The sequence below is a fragment of the Phasianus colchicus genome, chromosome 2 (genome assembly GCF_987193195.1).
Source record: "Phasianus colchicus chromosome 2, bPhaCol1.hap1.1, whole genome shotgun sequence".
In the NCBI taxonomy this organism is placed as follows: Eukaryota; Metazoa; Chordata; class Aves; order Galliformes; family Phasianidae; genus Phasianus; species Phasianus colchicus.
Genome location: NC_143437.1, coordinates 8,671,661 through 8,688,043, shown reverse-complemented (window position 1 = coordinate 8,688,043; position 16,383 = coordinate 8,671,661). Strand labels below are relative to the sequence as shown.

The window sequence follows — 16,383 nt, the reverse complement described above, 5'->3', positions numbered from 1 at the left end:
ATCAACTGCTTGTTCTTGCAAAGCCACTAGATTGACAGCGTTTTACCTATAGCCTCTGGGAGGCACTTGACAAGGCAGGAGAACTTGGATTACCTCTGGAAGGTTGTGGCTTGTATCTTCTTTGGCAAAGAACGGGTGGGAAGCAAGAGACAAAGCGTGTGTAAGTGTCCTTCTGGTTAGCACAAAAATAGCAAGTTGGAAAGAAGTCACGCACAACTTAACTATTTCTCTTCTCTCTGCTTAGAGAACTAGAAAAAGTGTGTTTGACAAATGAGTTGTTTTGTCAGCCCTCCAGCAAAAGAAAACCTTTTTGAGCATGAAAAGCACCATCTTTTTCCAGCTACTTTGTTGTTCTTAGTGTTCTGGGAAAGATGGTCATTCAGAGATTTATTTTTTTTCAAGCTTGGTATTGTTTTCTTTTTAAACAGGAACAGAACTAGCATATATAGCATGTAGAGACATTAACTGGTTGCCTCTTCCCTGCTTAAGACCGTATTTGAAAATGAAAATCCAGTAACCATCCTTAGTGCACATGGGCTTCATAGGCTCCATAGTATTTGGCACAAGGCAGTGTGCAAGATGAAAGTGTGTCTCTTGACAGCCAGCTTCACACTGGCAGCCTTTACTCCAGGCAACAAATTAATCCACTCAACTGTGTTCTGCATAATTGTTGATACTGTCTTAATTGGTACCATACGTTTCTCTGTGTCGACATGTCTGTCATGTTAATGTCTGGGGACTGTTGTTTCCTGCCAACTCGGGAACAGCATAGCCTGCACTATCCGAACTAAGCCCCTACCTAAAAAGCCTCAGTAAGAAGTTTGACTTTATGGCAAAGGGAAAATCTAGAGCCATGTTGAGGCATGATTCAAAATTCACGCAGAGGAGACTCCTGATTTCAGTAGCACTTGGAGACAAGCCAGCTCATCCAGGGTTCCCTGAAGACAATCCAGTTCAGATCAAGTCAAGTCCGAAGGCAAAAGAGCTTATTTGCCTGCTCCCAGGAAACATGCAGTGGGGGCTGGCAAGCATTTTCTAAGTGTGTCGCAGATAAACTATGGGGCAAGACAGCTGCAGAGCTAATTGACCCCAGTACACTGGTGGCTTTGTGAATTGGGATTAGCATTTTGAATTTTACTCGTTAATGAAGTGGCAGCCAAGGCAAGTGCAGGCTGCCCTCCTTTCCACTTCTCCATATGCTGTAGTAGGGAAGATCCTGGGGAGGTAGAGAGTTTGGTGCAGCCCAGGTAGAGAGGACTGTGCGTGAGCATTGACAGCACTGGCTCCCAAGAGGAAAAGGCCATCTTGTTTCTCCTGCTGCTTCATCTCTTAGATGAGAATAAATACCATTGTTTTCTTTTGCCAAGGACAGTTATCAAAGTCTGTGAGCAGTCAAGATCTATAGGAGTAGGCATCTCACTGAGTACCATATAGAAAATGAATAGTTCTGTGTTCAGATAAACGCTGGAACCATGCACAGCAGACAAGACATGGGCCAACACCCTAAGTGGTGTGGATTAAATGTTGAATCCCTTTTTATCCATTTGGTGCCACCTCCACTAAACACTGAATTATCTGGCGTGGAAAAAAATGTCATGTGATTGTGAAATAAGGCTCTAGCATAAGGTAATGTGCAGGGAGAGCACATGAGTTTGCATAGGCAACCTCACTTTTGACAATGGGTTACTAGACTTAGTTCTGCAATGAGTTTTTTTACTGTACTATAGACTTTGCACACACACACACACACACATGTGCTGTCTCATTTATTCTCATTCTGCTCACAAAGTTAATTTGATATGAACTGCACTAATTTATATCTTTTTATGTGTCATCATCTCTTGTTCAATCTGTTGGCTAGTTTTTAGACAAAAATCTTTACCTAGAGATGAGAGAAAGAACACTTCTCCCTGACACTTGTGAGAATATTTAGGCTACTGCTAGGCTTGAAAAGCTCATTTAAGAGAGCAACAAAACACATGGAAACGTGTTTTGTGCAGGTTTTAAACTCATGCTGGCACTTGGAAAATCAGGAGGGGAATAATGAAGAACTTTTGCCTGGTCTTTTTCAAGCATAACTAGAAAACAGGAGAAGTGCTCCAAAAGTAATGCCTCCTATTTTATTTTGTTGGCCCAGAACAAGGATGTTGATGATATGGCAGTACTGATTGAACCTTCCCACCAATACTATTATCCATGTTGTTGCTGTGGGACAGATGACAGGAGAGGGGCAGTTTAACAGAATGGCATCTGACACAGAAATGTGTATGAAGAAAAGGGGTGTCATTTAATTCCTTCATGTGCAAACAGTGGCACCCACTGGCATTTGTTGGTCTTACTAAACATTTATAGAGAGCAAATAGTGAATGTGAACACAGTGAGGAGAGGGTGGTGCACTTCAGCAGCAGTGACAGTGACATGAACGACAAGACATGTTCCACATGGCCACACAGATTTGCATAAGCATGGCAAGCAGGCTCCTGTTCATCGCTGGTGAAAATGCATTGCTAATGGTGATGACTATGTTGAAAAATAGTGCTTTGTAGCTGAGAATGTGCTCTATCAAATAGTGTTATTGTGTTCTTTGTATCTGCTGTAGTTTCCATGGAAATGAATAGGAGGCATTACTTTTGGAGTAACCTACATATGCCAGCTGAACTATAGTGTTTTATTTCCGAGTGCTGGTGTCCTCAGAAACCTGCTTTTTGCATGTGCAATGCAGTGGCGATGTTGACAATCTACTGCTAAAAACAAATGTCATTCTTTAAAAAGCTGTGGGCTGCCTCACCCTTTGTGGTTTCCAGAAACTGGTTAAAAAAAAGCTGCTTCAGCAAATTGACACAAGAAACATAACTTGGCTGAACCAAAGGAAAACTTTAATACAAAAAAATTCAAAATGGGACCTCCAAGCTGTTTCTAGGAGCTCCATACACTGTTAATGTGCCAAAGCACATTTGCAGTGCTGAGAGTGTCCTGTCTGCTACAGCTCTAAACAACCAGGCAGCCCCATGGTTTCCATTCTGAATCCTTCCTGGTCTTGGAGCTGAAGGGGTTCGGATAATAGTTGGATGTTGCTTACGTGCATCAGAGAGCCTTCCGTAAGCTAAGGCACTGCAGATAGGTGCAGATGAGGAAAGCAGTGTTTCTGGACAGCGGGGATAGATGTAGGCTCCTTGCACAGCAGGATCAGAATCACTGAACTCTTCTAATGAGGAATAACCCAAGTGGAGGTTTGAGACCTCACACAAAGCAAGTGGGCTTAGTGGCCTTTCTGCTGCTGGGGGCTTCTCCTGGTCTCCAGAGCAACTTCCTCTGTTTGTACATAGCTGGCCTTTCCTTGCCTTAGTGCAGCAGTGACTGCAAGCCATATTTATAGTCCTGACAGAGCTGGGAGCAGGGAAGCAGGTGGGCACTGAGACCATGTTCATGCAGGTCTTCTCTGGGAGAGCCCAAAGGGCACATCCCAGCAGGTGCCTGCAATGTCAGGTGTTGCCTAAATGCCATTTAAGTCTCAGTGCTGATTAACAGCTGGCAGAACTGTGATGTAAAGCAGTTTGAAACAGAGATCAGACTTGTAGGGATTAAGTGCACAATTAGTAAGTTTGCAGGTGACACCAAGCTGGGAGGAAGTATCAATCTGCCTGTGGGTAGAAAGGCCCTACAGAGGGATCTGGACAGGTTGGATCACTGGACAGGCTGGATCACTGTGGCCAAATGTGTGAGGTTCAATAGGTCCAAGTGTCAGATCCTGCACTTCAGTCACAATGACCCCATGCAATGCTATGGGCTTGGGGCAGACTGGAAAGCTGTGTGGAAGAAAAAGATGTGGCCGTGTTAGCTGGCAGCTGACTAAACATGAGCAAGCAGTGTGCCCAGGTGGCCAAGAAGACCAATGGCATTCTGGCTTGTGTCAGCAATAGTGCAGCCAGCAGGAGTGAAGAGGTGATCATCCTCCTGTACTCAGCTCTGGTGAAGTCACACCTCAAGTTCTGTGTCCAGTGTTGGGTCCTTCACTACAAGAAAGACATCAAGGCCCTGAAGCATGTCCAGAGAAGGGTAACAGAGCTGTGAAGGGCCTGGAGCACAAGTGTGATGGGGAGCAGCTGAGGGAGCTGAGTCTGTTCAGTCTGAAGAAGAGGATGCTCAGGGGAAACCTTATCATCATTCTCTACAACTGCCTGAAGGGAGGTTGTAGCAAGGTGAATGTCAGCCTCTTCTCCCAGGTAACAGCAATAGGTCAAGAGGGAATGGCCTCAAGTGGTGCCAGAGGAGGTTCAGGTTGGATGTTAGGAAACATTTCTTCTCAGAAAGAGCAGTGATGCAGTGGCACAGGCTGCCCAGGGAGGTAGTGGAGTCACCATCCCTAGAGGTGTTCAAGAAGCATGGAGATGTGGCATCAAGGAATGGGCATGGTGGGAGTGTGTTCATGGTTGGACTGGATGATCTTAGTGATCTTTTCCAACCTTAATGATTCTATGATTCTATGGACTCAGTATCTTTCAATATCATTGAGTTTATGCCAGCAGAGACAACATGCTTCAAAAGGAAATAAAACCTATCCAGTCACGATTATTTTATGAACTGCCCCCCAATTTATAAAGTGATGTCTGGGGAGCCTTTCAGATTTCTGCACTTGTCTTGTGTGCTTCCACCTGTAAAGAAATCATCCTAGCTAGGCTTTCCAGTGGGCTTTGAAACATTTATTGCTGTAGCAATTGAAATTGAAACACTTTATGCTGTAGCAACAACTCTGTAAAGAATCATCAAAGATGTATTTTGCCAGCATTTGGAGATAACATTGTCTTATAATAAAAGGGTATAAAATCAAATCATAGCCATATCCGATTTCATAATGCATTTCACCATGAGGGAGAGTTGAACTCTCCATCTGCTGATCAGATATTCAGGACAGCGCTGCCTCATTCCCCTACTGCTCTAGTGGCATGTGGTAGCAGTTTTGTAGGACAGGAAGTTTATATTATCTTTTCCAATTGAGACTTTATTAAAGTCTAATAAGAAATTGGAATTTGGATAGGATACTGTATCTAATGTTACTTGAGCATTTTGAAAGATCATTTAAGGACCTCAAAGGATGACAAACTGGGCTGCCTGATTCTTCTAAACTGTCTGTTGTTTTTCATGAAAATTCCCTTTAAAAAGACATTCCTGTTATAAAGCGAAGACTTCTTTTCCCACCTACTATCCAGTTCTGATTCCTCCTATTTTTCCAGTAGTACTTTTGCAGTTTTCTGGGGAAGAAAAGGTCACAAACAGATCTGGCTCAAATACCGTGATGGCTTTTGTTTGCTTCTGGTTTTGACCTTGTCTAAGCAAGCAGCCACCAACACTGCTTGTCTTCAGAGGATGTCTCTTGTGGAAATGGGGATGCTCTTCTGGGGCTAATAGTGGCCAAGGGAGGAGCAGTGCCTTGGCTTATAGCTGCCTGTAGGCTGTTGTGCTGGGTGCCTGCCTGCTCCTACCTTGTCCCGGAATGCTTTCTGGCAGTCTATCCTTGCTCAGTTTTTGAGGGTAACAGTTTCAGTCCAAGCCAGAACCACTGTAAATCACATATTAAAAATGTTTTACAAGCCTGTGTGCCAAATGGGAAACATGCACACAGGGTGCATTGTTTGCACATGGCTGTAACTGCAGCCAGAAATAGCGGGAGAAGGGGAATGGAGCCGTGTAAAACTCAATGGAAACACTCTCCAGTCACGCAGTTACAAGACCACAGACCCCTTCACAGCTCTCTGGCTCCTTGCAGCTGTGTTTGGCTCCCAGGCCCAAGCAAAGATGCCCCCAAAGCATCCAGGAGCCAGACAAATTCAAATCCCTGGTCAGTTGATGCAGCTTGCAGGTAGTGGCAGTGGGAGAAGGGTCAGCTCTGCCTGGTGCCTCAGGGCAGAGAAGGGTCAGGCAGCGAGGAGCTGGGGCTTCAGGAGGAGCAAGGGGAGGAGCAGTTGGGAGTCTTGGGGATAAGATGGGTTTGAAGGATAGGGCAGTTGAGCAGGGAGCAACAAATTAGCATGAGCTCCAGAATCAAGGGGAAAGCATCCCCACTTAAGCAGACACAGGACTTAAGAAGGTTGTGCTTTTGGCCTGGCCCAGCTAAACCTTGTCTACTTGTTTTTTTAAGGTGTGCAGACAAGGCCAGGGACTCGTTAAATGGGAAGCAGTAACAATTATGTTTAACATAATTACAGCATTTATATTTGAAGAAACAACTTGAAATAATTTTAGCTCTAACAATGACTCTGATATTTTAGACAGGCTTTTATCCAGGCTCATGTGTCTTTCTTTTTTACCCCCGGGTTAAACTTGAACTTCATAATCACTGATGATGTGAAAAGATACAATTAAATAAATGTATCTGAAAAAAATTAACTGTGTTAGGATGCTGCCAAGCATTGCACAGGCTCACCTCTTCTAACTCTTCCCTGGTGTTGCAGCTAGGCTCTCTTCCAAAAGTTTTTACACCTTGCATTGTTTTCTTGGCCTCACTCAGAGCTCTACCCCAGTGAACAGCCATGGGAGATCCCATGCTGTGCCTAGCTGGGATAGTAACGTCTGAAATGACAAGGTGGTATGAAGTAAGTGAAATGTGATGACTTTCAGACCTGGTTTGAGCACTGTGTTGAAAGACAGAGCAGGGCAAGGGAGATCTAGGCTGCCTTTGTGTTTTTGTCAGCTGTTGGTAATGTTGGCTGCCTGTGCTCTTGCTGCTGCCATGTGTTGTTGTGTGCTGCAGAAGAGCTTCACATTCTGCAGCCCATCCTCTGCAGCTTCTGTGCCAGGGAGCTGAGCAGCCACCTCCTCCTGGCCTTGGCCTCTCATTTTGGTCTATTTTGTAGACTTTTGGATTTGGCAATCTTTAAAATAACCTTTACCCTAGTCCCACCCAAGCTTTTTCATAGGTGCCGCTTGGTTGGAAGGTCAGTCAGCTGGTACAGCAGATGCAGTATCTTCAGCAGCCAGTCAGTGTGGATATACTGGTACAGAGAGCAGGCAAGAAAAGAAATGAACAAGAGTACACTTTTGAGATAACCAAAGGGCTGCAGAATTGTCACGTCCTGCCCATAAGGGGAGAGAAGAAGTGACTAGAGACTGGTAAGAGTCTTTGCATCTACCTCATCTAGTCCCTGCTGAGCAGATCCAACTGCAAGGAGTTGCTCAAAGTCACATCTAATTGAAGTTTGCATATCTCCAAGAACAGGAAGTCTGCCACCACCCTGCACTCCTAGTGGTGAAAACACTTCTCCTAAATCCAGGCAGATCTTCCTGCCTTCCATCTTGTGCTCGTTGCCTTTTGTCTTCTTTCTGTGCACCTCAGAGAGGAGCCTGTCTCCATCTCTACCGTAACCCTCCAGCAGCACAGAAGGAACAGGGCACTCAAATGCAAGATGAGATGACTGAATAGCTCTGTAAAGTCAGCCTGTGTTCTGTGCATGAAGAGAGTGAGGTTATGCTGATGGTGACATTACTTTGCGTTGGAAAGTTCATTATTAATTGTATTATCTAGACTTTAATGCTCTCTTTGGGGTGTACTAAACAACTGTTGTTTAACAACACAAAGCACTCCATCTCTGGGTTAAAGAATATATCTGGGTTCTGTCTTTCATTACATTTGTTCTACTGTGTGTGGACAGCATTCCTTTCCACTTAGCCAGTCATCCTCATAGGCTTTTAAGCCAGTAAGGCCATAAAAATATTTACATTTTTCTATAGTACTTGGTCTTTACATAGTCAAACAAGCGTGGCACTCAATATGAAGTGGTGGGACTTGGATTCAGCAGGAGCATGTCACATGGGGCTACAGAAGGCTGCCTTGGCTGCTCTCATCTCTGCAGTGAGAGAATCATCTCCTTTGGAGTGAGGCTTCTTCGCAATTGCCCCAGAAAAAAGCTTTGGTGGGAAAGTTCTTTTTTAAAATCTAATTTAAAGACAGATGTGGTGCTTGTTCATGACAGGTCTGACACACTGTTAAAGCGTCATATAATGCAAGAAGGCTGTGAAACATGGCCTCAGAATTGCTTCAGGCTGTCAGGATAGCATGAGAATCATCTTCTCTCCTGAGTCAGTCTTGATCCTTCACCCATTCCCCTGCATGCTGCTTATGTCACCCCTGATTGATGGTGAAAAATCTGGCCTTTGGGGCTTATCATGCTGAGCAAAGGTTTTTACTTCTATGGACATGTCTGTTGTTCTCTGTTCTTTGTACCCAGGTTTAGGAGCAATTGTGGCAGCTAGGTGAAAAGTGAGCTGGGTGGGAGGAACCAGGCTGCAGCACAGATACGATCAGGGAAGACTGCTCCAGTCCTGCAGCACTGCCAGTGCTCACTGGTGGAGGAATTTGCTGGATCCAGTGTCCCAGTTCCACTGAAATTCAGTGGATGTCCTGGATGCAGGCAGTCTGTCACATACGCCATGCTGTTGCAAGTGAGTCTTAGGTAGCTGCAGGGATTTTTCAGCATGCCCAGGCACCTTGCTCCTGCTAATGTCAGCGTTAGGTAGCAGCCTTGGCATGTCTGAAAATCTCACTAGACATTTACTGCAACTCTACTCACTGAAAGGCCTCAATCAGGCTCCTTTTCCTTTTGGCTGTACTGGGAACAGAGTGAACAGAAGTGAAGGAATCAGGCCCCGAAACTGCTGAACTTAGTTATCCTGAAAGGCAGAAAATCCTTTCCAGATATGAAGAAAAGCAGCTTATCTCTCTTCCTGTATTGCAAGGCAAAGCCTTTAACTGAATTTATATATGTATTTTTACAACTAAGTGTATATATGTATATATATAGGTATGCTAACATAGCAGTGTACTTGTGTATATGATTTTGTATAAGCATTACACGTTATATTGCCTGATGTATCCACTCTAAGAACCAGTTTCTATAAAAGTCATAACGTATTACTTAATTCTACAGAATAGATATATGAATTCAATTTTATCTACATTTACATAAGTATGAGCATATAAATGCATAAATACAGATCTATGTACTCTTATCTATCACTCTCATTGTAATTCCTATCTATATCATATGCATGATCTATTTGGTATAGTTGATAAGTGGAAATATAGATATGTTTTGTACTTTGGCAAAGTGTTGGCAGGCTTTACAAAAGTACTTCTTTGACTTTTGTTTTGCCACAGACACATGGCACAACTTCCCAAGATGTCCCTTGAGGAGCACAGGGAGCATTCCTGGGTGGTAGTGCAGTGGGAGGCACACCTTGAAGCCATTCTGCTGAAGCTAGCATTGATGTTAAATGACTCTGTGCCAATCACTACTGCAGCAAATGCTAAATGAATTTGATATTCAACACTTACATTCTTACCTTTCTCGATAACACTATGTTAATATTACATTAATTATTCCTGAATTACAATGCTGTTGAATGTTGATAAAGCTGAATTCCTTCTTGAAATGCTGATTCTGACAGTCCTGTGGCAGGCACTAAAATGTGCTTTCCAGGTCTTAGGGGAAAAGAGGAATATATTACTACTTCTGATGAGAGGACTTCAGAAGAAACATATTCTAGTCACATCTTGTGGAGCACTCGCCTGAATCCCTCTTGCTTTCAGTAGCAGATGCCTTTGCATAAGACATAAAAGGAATATACTCATCACTTTTTTAGTTAAAATTTTATAGTGATTGCTGATGTAGAATCAGTTCAGCATGTATGAACTGCTCCCCACAACAACAGTGCTGTGTGCATACGGAGCTGATCCTTGCCTCATGAGGGCTGATGCACAGGAGCAAAGCTGGCAGGGCGAACATGGATAGATCATGTCTTACTGGTATCACCTTCTGCAGGGAGAAAATCAGAAAGGCGAAAGCCCAGCTCGAGCTCGACCTGGCCACTGGAATAAAAAGAAACAAGAAATCCTTTTACAAATATATCAACAGTAAGAGGAGGACTAAGGAGAATCTCCATTCTTTACTGGATGAAGCCGGGAATGTGACTACTGAGGATAAAGAAAAGGCAGAGGTCCTGAATGCCTTCTTTACGTCTGTCTTTAAAGGTCAGACCAGTTATCCTCAGGATATTCCACTTTTCGACCAGGTGGTCTCGGCTGGAGACCAGACTAAACCACCCATGATTCAGAAGGAAACGGTCAGAGACCTTCTACTCCAACTGGACTGTCACAAGTCCATGGGGCCGGATGAGATTCACCCGAGAGTGCTGAGGGAACTGGCGGAGGTGATAGCCGAGCCGCTTTCCATCATCTATCAGTGCTCCTTGTTGACTGGTGAGGTACCAGAAGACTGGAGGCTTGCCAATGTGACTCCCATCTACAAGAAGGGCTGTAAGGAGGACCCGGGGAACTACAGGCCTGTTAGCCTGACCTCGGTGCCAGGGAAGGTTATGGAGCAGATTGTCTTGAGGGAGATCACGCGGCAAGTGCGGGACAACTGGAGCATCAGGTCTAGCCAGCATGGGTTCACGAAGGGTAGGTCCTGCTTGACCAACCTGATCTCCTTCTATGATCTAGTGACCCGCCTGGTGGATGAGGGAAAGGCTGTTGATGTAGTCTACCTAGACTTCAGCAAGGCCTTTGACACTGTCTCCCACAGTATTCTCCTGCAGAAGCTGGCAGCCCGTGGCTTGGACAGGTACACTCTTGGCTGGGTAAGGAACTGGCTGGAGGGTCGAGCCCAGAGAGTGGTGGTCAATGGAGCTAAATCCAGCTGGCGACCGGTCACGAGTGGTGTTCCCCAGGGGTCGGTGCTGGGGCCTGTCCTTTTCAATATTTTTATTGATGACCTGGATGAGGGCATTGAGTGCACCCTCAGTAAGTTTGCAGATGACACCAAGTTGGCTGGAAGTGTCGATCTGCCTGGGGGTAGCGAGGCCCTACAGAGAGATCTGGACAGGCTGGAGAGCTGGGCTGAAGCCAATGGGATGAGGTTTAATAAGACCAAATGCCGGGTCCTACACTTTGGCCACAGCAACCCCAAGCAACGCTACAGGCTTGGGGTGGAATGGCTTGAAGACTGTGTAGAGGAAATGGACCTGGGGGTGTTGGTTGACGCTCGGCTAAACATGAGCCAGCAGTGTGCCCGGGTGGCCAAGAAGGCCAATGGCATTCTGGCTTGTATCAGAAGCAGTGTGACCAGCAGGAGTAGGGAAGTAATTGTTCCCCTGTACTCAGCTCTGGTGAGGCCGCACCTTGAGTATTGTGTCCAGTTCTGGGCCCCTCACTGCAAGAAAGACATTGAGGCCCTGGAGCGTGTTCAAAGAAGGGCAACAAAGCTGGTGAGGGGTCTGGAGCACAGGCCTTATGAGGAGCGGCTGAGGGAGCTGGGATTGTTCAGTCTGGAGAAGAGGAGGCTCAGGGGAGACCTTATTGCTCTCTATAACTACCTGAAGGGAGGTTGTAGTGAGCTGGGGGTCGGCCTCTTCTCTCGTGTAACTGGTGATAGGACTAGAGGGAATGGTTTCAAGCTTCGCCAGGGAAGATTCAGGCTGGATATTAGGAAATACTACTTCTCTGAAAGGGTGGTCAGGCACTGGAATGGGCTGCCCAGGGAGGTGGTGGAGTCACCGACCCTGGAGGTGTTCAAAGAACGTTTGGATGTTGTGTTGAGGGATATGGTTTAATGAGAACCATTGGTGACAGGTGGATGGTTGGACTGGATGATCTTATAGGTCGTTTCCAACCTTAGTGATTCTGTGATTCTGTGATTCTCTGCAGTTTTGGATCTGAGCTCTCTGACAACTTTGTTAGGACTCATTTCTGCACACCTACTGTTCACCTGAGACATCCCTTGTGTAATACTGCAGTTTTCATCCTGTACCGCATGACAGAGTGAGACTGCCAGATCTGGGAAATTACAGTACTTAATTTCCAAATGACTGTAGTAAAATATTGGAAAAAAAGGAGTTTGGGATAAAATTACCAGAACACCCACATAGCTTAGGAAGTCCCAGCCGTAAGTAATTGAAACAATCTCTGTGGGGACCTCAAGTACTGAGATGGAAGTACCTGCACAGGCCAGCACTCCGATGAACACCCCTCAAAGGCTTTAGTAGCTGTGTTAATGCAGTGTCCCATCAGCTGCATTCAGCTAAGGTGGTCCAAAGCCCTCAGTCCAGGCTCCTCTTAGGTGCTGTGGGGGAAATAAGCAGCTGTGACATCTCTCAGTACCTCCACAGCTCCCTAAAGTCTGGATAACTTGTGTGGCAGGGGAAGTGATCAGAGGGGGAGGAGAAATGCTCATGAAGTGGGCTTCTGTGGTGGGTGCATAAGTTGTTTTTTTTTTCTTTAACCTTCCACTCTCTTGCACGAGCACCCAATGTGACTTTCACTGTAGGGAAAACGTTCCATCTCTCAGGGGGTATTTGAGGTTTCTGTTTATTTGTTTATTAGAAAAGAAAGCATCTGGCATATGTGTACAAACATTAATGAATCATTTAAAATATTCTCAGTGCTGCACTGGTAAGACTTCCAGCTATGAGAAGGAAACATGATCGAAGGAAGCAGCCAGACCCCAAAGGACTGCTTTTCCAGCATAGGATGGGGTGAGAAATCTTTTTTTAACTTCCTGCCTCTTCTCTCCCTCACCACCACTCCCAGGTGTATTTCCAGCTCTCCAAAACTCCCTTGGTGAGGACTTTGACTTTAAATAAGTCTCCTTGTGCGTTCTGTAGAGAGCCTGACTCTGGCCAGAGGGTCTCTCTGAGAAAAGCAGTTTATTTCCAGAGCTGTGTGGGACCACAGAAAGATGTGCTGCAGGGGAGAGAGAAGTGCGGGTCACTGTAGCTCTGTCCCTCTGCTGAGACAGCCAGCATCTGGAACCAGGAAAATCAATTAAAATTCTTAAGTATTCAAGAAGTAAGGCTCTAAGAAGAGTCAACAGCTTTCTTGAGTGTTATAAGGAGCACAGCAGGCAGAAAAGCTCTGGCCAGAGGAACGTTTGAAGGTCAGTGGACATGAGGATCCCTCACAGGGCTGGGATTACAGAAACCTCTTAACAGAGGTTCAGTTAGAGCTTTTTAACAGGAGTCAATATCCTGGTATAAATTGAAAATTTAAATCCCCAGCAGTGTAGCAGTTGAAGAATTCAAGTTTGGGTGTAAGCACTATTTTCCTGCTTTAGATTTGTCTCTGGGAAGAAGTTATAAGCTAAACTTCTCAATAGAAAGAGCTATTTGTGTATCTGGTTACACTTTTAACCTAAGTTGTGTTAGAGGTAGTGTAATTATTTTCTGTTGGCTGTCCGTCTCCAAATGAGCCTGTGTGTTCAAAGAGAGTTAGAACAAAAGTTTTGCACCATATACAAAATGTTTGATTTTGCTCACCGCTTGATTTTGTCTATTCCTGCTTCTCAGGCCTTTACTAGAATCAACTCCAGCACCTAGGATCCTTTTAAGAAGAAGCAAGAGGACTTTGTGTGATCCAAGCATTCAAAATCCATGACACAAATCCTCAGAAATGGCATAACTGCCTTCGTTATCACCAGAGTCTATGGGTAATAACTTTTGCTGGGGCCTTTTGGTGCCTACATTTTCATACTTCGGATTCTAGTCTTCTCTGAACTTTCCTCAGCCATTATAAGGGCTAGGAACTCAAAGTGCACTGAAGTAAGAGTGTAACACACGGCTGCTGGAACTGGCACTCCCAAAAAATGCCTATCATTTTCCATATCTTTGCCCCAGAAACCTAGATAAAGGCCAAGCCCAGTCTGGCACCAAGAGCAACAGAATTTGCCTCACCAAAAACATCTGGATGTGCTTGATGGCACTGGTGAGATAAAGAGAGCAGGGAACATTCTGAAAGACATGCAGTTCCAACCTGTGGCTAAAACCCATTGCTCAAACCTGAGAGGAGCTTAGAGATGCATATTTTAAATCTTTCCTGTTTAGATATTTGTTAAGAGATACTTAATCAATTATCTCCCTATCTTGGAAAGATTTTTTATTATTAAAAGCTACAATTTTTTATTATTAAAAGCACCAAAATGGGTGCAGATTCCGAGAGACAACAATGGATCTGTTACAGCAAAATATAGGAGGAGGTTGTTTTGCATGCTTTCTCCAAACACTGTATAGAAGCAGATGTGTGCAGTTTCATGGTCAGGGGAGGAGGACGGCTGCTCTCCCAGTGATTGCACATCCTGCTACAGCAAAACCAGTAGCATTTAGCCTCTGCAGGAAGGTCTTAAGAACACATAAAGCCTAAGGTATATTGTGATTTCTTTCCCTATACAAAATAAGCAAGTATAGAGCTAAGCCAGGAGGTAGGAGGGTTATACTGTGCTAGATGGCAATCCCACCTTACGTAAGAGTCCCTATTCCTCCTGCTCCTCCCAGGGCTGGACACCTCCAAACTTACCCATACTTCAAATGGGAGCTGCGTCTGCTGAAATGTCCCCACTCACTCAGAGAGACGCTCTCTCTGTTGTTCCCTCCATGAACTCATTCATCTTCCCAATTGCTTTTTGTAGACAGCTGCTGAATCATGCACAGAAATGTTCATGGGAGGGAGAGAAGAGAAATACTTCCTCAGGCAGTGCTAGCAGCAAAGGGCAGCCAACACAGGTTTCCCTGGCTCCTGCTGCAGAGAAGGCTCTGGGCATTGCTGGAGGCCCCTCTTCATGGCAGCTGCTTGCATTTGACAAAATATTTTTTTATTTATTCTCATTTTAGATGCTATTGACAGAGCTTATTTTCTCTTCCTTTTGGTAAGAACTGTACTCACAATGTAGGGAACAACAACTCTACTTTGGAGGCCCTTTCTGCTGCACCAGCATGTGTGCTTGCAGCCACTACATGCAGACAGACCCCTGCATCTCTCTGTCTTCTGGCAGTGTCAGTGGACAGCTTGGTCTAGACCGCAGAACACGTATTTCAGTTTGCTAGGGTTCTTCTGAATGATGGAGTAAGAAGAGCTGCAGCTGCTTCTACTGTGGTGGAGATTAAATATTTCCCAGAGACTGCTCCTGGGTCTATTGATTGTACTTCTAAATGCTGCATGACAGTGTGGCTAGGGGGTTAGACCTGAGCCATAGAAAACTTTCTGTGAAGGAGAGAGGGACACCATCTCACATGGTTAATGAAGGGAGCAGGTTGCCTGGAATGGCACACTGCTGCAGAGAAGTGTTTTAATGATTCTCTTTGTGCTGCTTGTGAAGCTGAAGAAGGACAGATGTCTGGGCAAAAGGTAGCAGATAGCCAGCTGAAGTGGAGTGAAACCACAGGAGCTAGAAATCCGAGGGGGATAGCTTTGCTCTGGCTGATGGAAGGACTGGGAGAAGGGATGTTTTCTTGCAGGCAGGAATGGCTGCTGAAGGGAGTGCAAGTCTGTGTTCCTGCACACACGGTGGTGTGATAATCAATCTTTTGTGATTCTGACAGGTACCTGCAGAGGAGAAACAAAGATTACACTGACAGTGATTAATGCATTGCTAGCTGTCAGACTAAGAATATTGGTAGTGGGTAAATAAGCACTAACCCCAGAGAAAGCTGCAGAGGGTTACAGTACTGGAGGGAATTGGAGCTCAGCACTTATTTACCACAACCACTTTCTCTTTTCTATTTCTTGTTTGAAACCACTCTGCTTCCACAACAGGAGGAGAAATGGATGCAGGATTTCTGAAACACAGCTCTGCCTCCGACCTAGGTTATACATGAAAAAGTGGTAAATGATGCAGCTGACCCCAGGCTGGTTTGCCCTGGACAAGATCTGGCATTGTTTTAGACTTACCGTGATACAGCAGAGCATCTGCAAAGGAGGAAAACAGCTCTTACTGTACTGCATCGCAGCTTTGGATAGCTTGAAGGTAACTGAAGGCTCCACCACTCTGTGCAGTGTACTGCTGAATGCTTCAGCCTCAGTCTGAGAAAGGCATTGTAGTGCCGAGTGCCTGGTGTCTCTGCCACAGTGTAGGCTGTGCTCCCTTTCACTGTCACCGTGCCTGGGGCTATCTGTGCCTTGCTCCCTGTGCGGCAGCAGGATGTTTGAGGGTCTGCTGGGGAGTTGTGTAGGGCAGGACTTGGGCAGGTGCTCCCTTGGGCTGCAGTAGCAAAAGGCATTTCTAGAGGATGGCAATGCCCACTGCTGTGCTTCATGCACACTGGCTCCTGGGCTGAGGACGAGGACAGCACTGGCAGCCCTGGGTAGTGATGCCAGTACCTGGCACATTCAGCTGTGGGATGGAACTGAGATGGTTGGACTGGAGCAACTCTGGACATGCTTGGGAGCGGGATAACAGCCTGCGGAGGCTGAGATCCCAACCAGGAGGCAGCAGGCAAGTTGAGGCACCTCCAGGGCCAGGCAGCAGCTGAACAGGAGTTGCAGTTTTCAACTGAGGTGGCCAAATTCTGCCAAAATCTTGTTTAATATGCCTATTGTATTTGCAGGTTTTCTTTCCTTTGTAA

The 16,383-nt window shown here is 45.4% G+C and overlaps 1 long non-coding RNA gene across 7 annotated transcripts in view; it reads left to right on the top strand.

Moving 5' to 3' along the window:
• LOC149918837 (uncharacterized) overlaps positions 1–16,383 on the top strand; it is a 54,266-nt gene that overhangs the window by 16,110 nt on the left and 21,773 nt on the right. The window contains exon 1 of one of the 7 annotated variants that reach the window (XR_016463901.1): positions 13,975–15,785. The exons of the other annotated variants lie outside the window; for them this stretch is intronic. This is a non-coding gene — a long non-coding RNA (uncharacterized LOC149918837). Of the gene's footprint in view, positions 1–13,974; positions 15,786–16,383 lie in introns of those variants that run through there. 7 annotated transcript variants of the gene reach the window in all.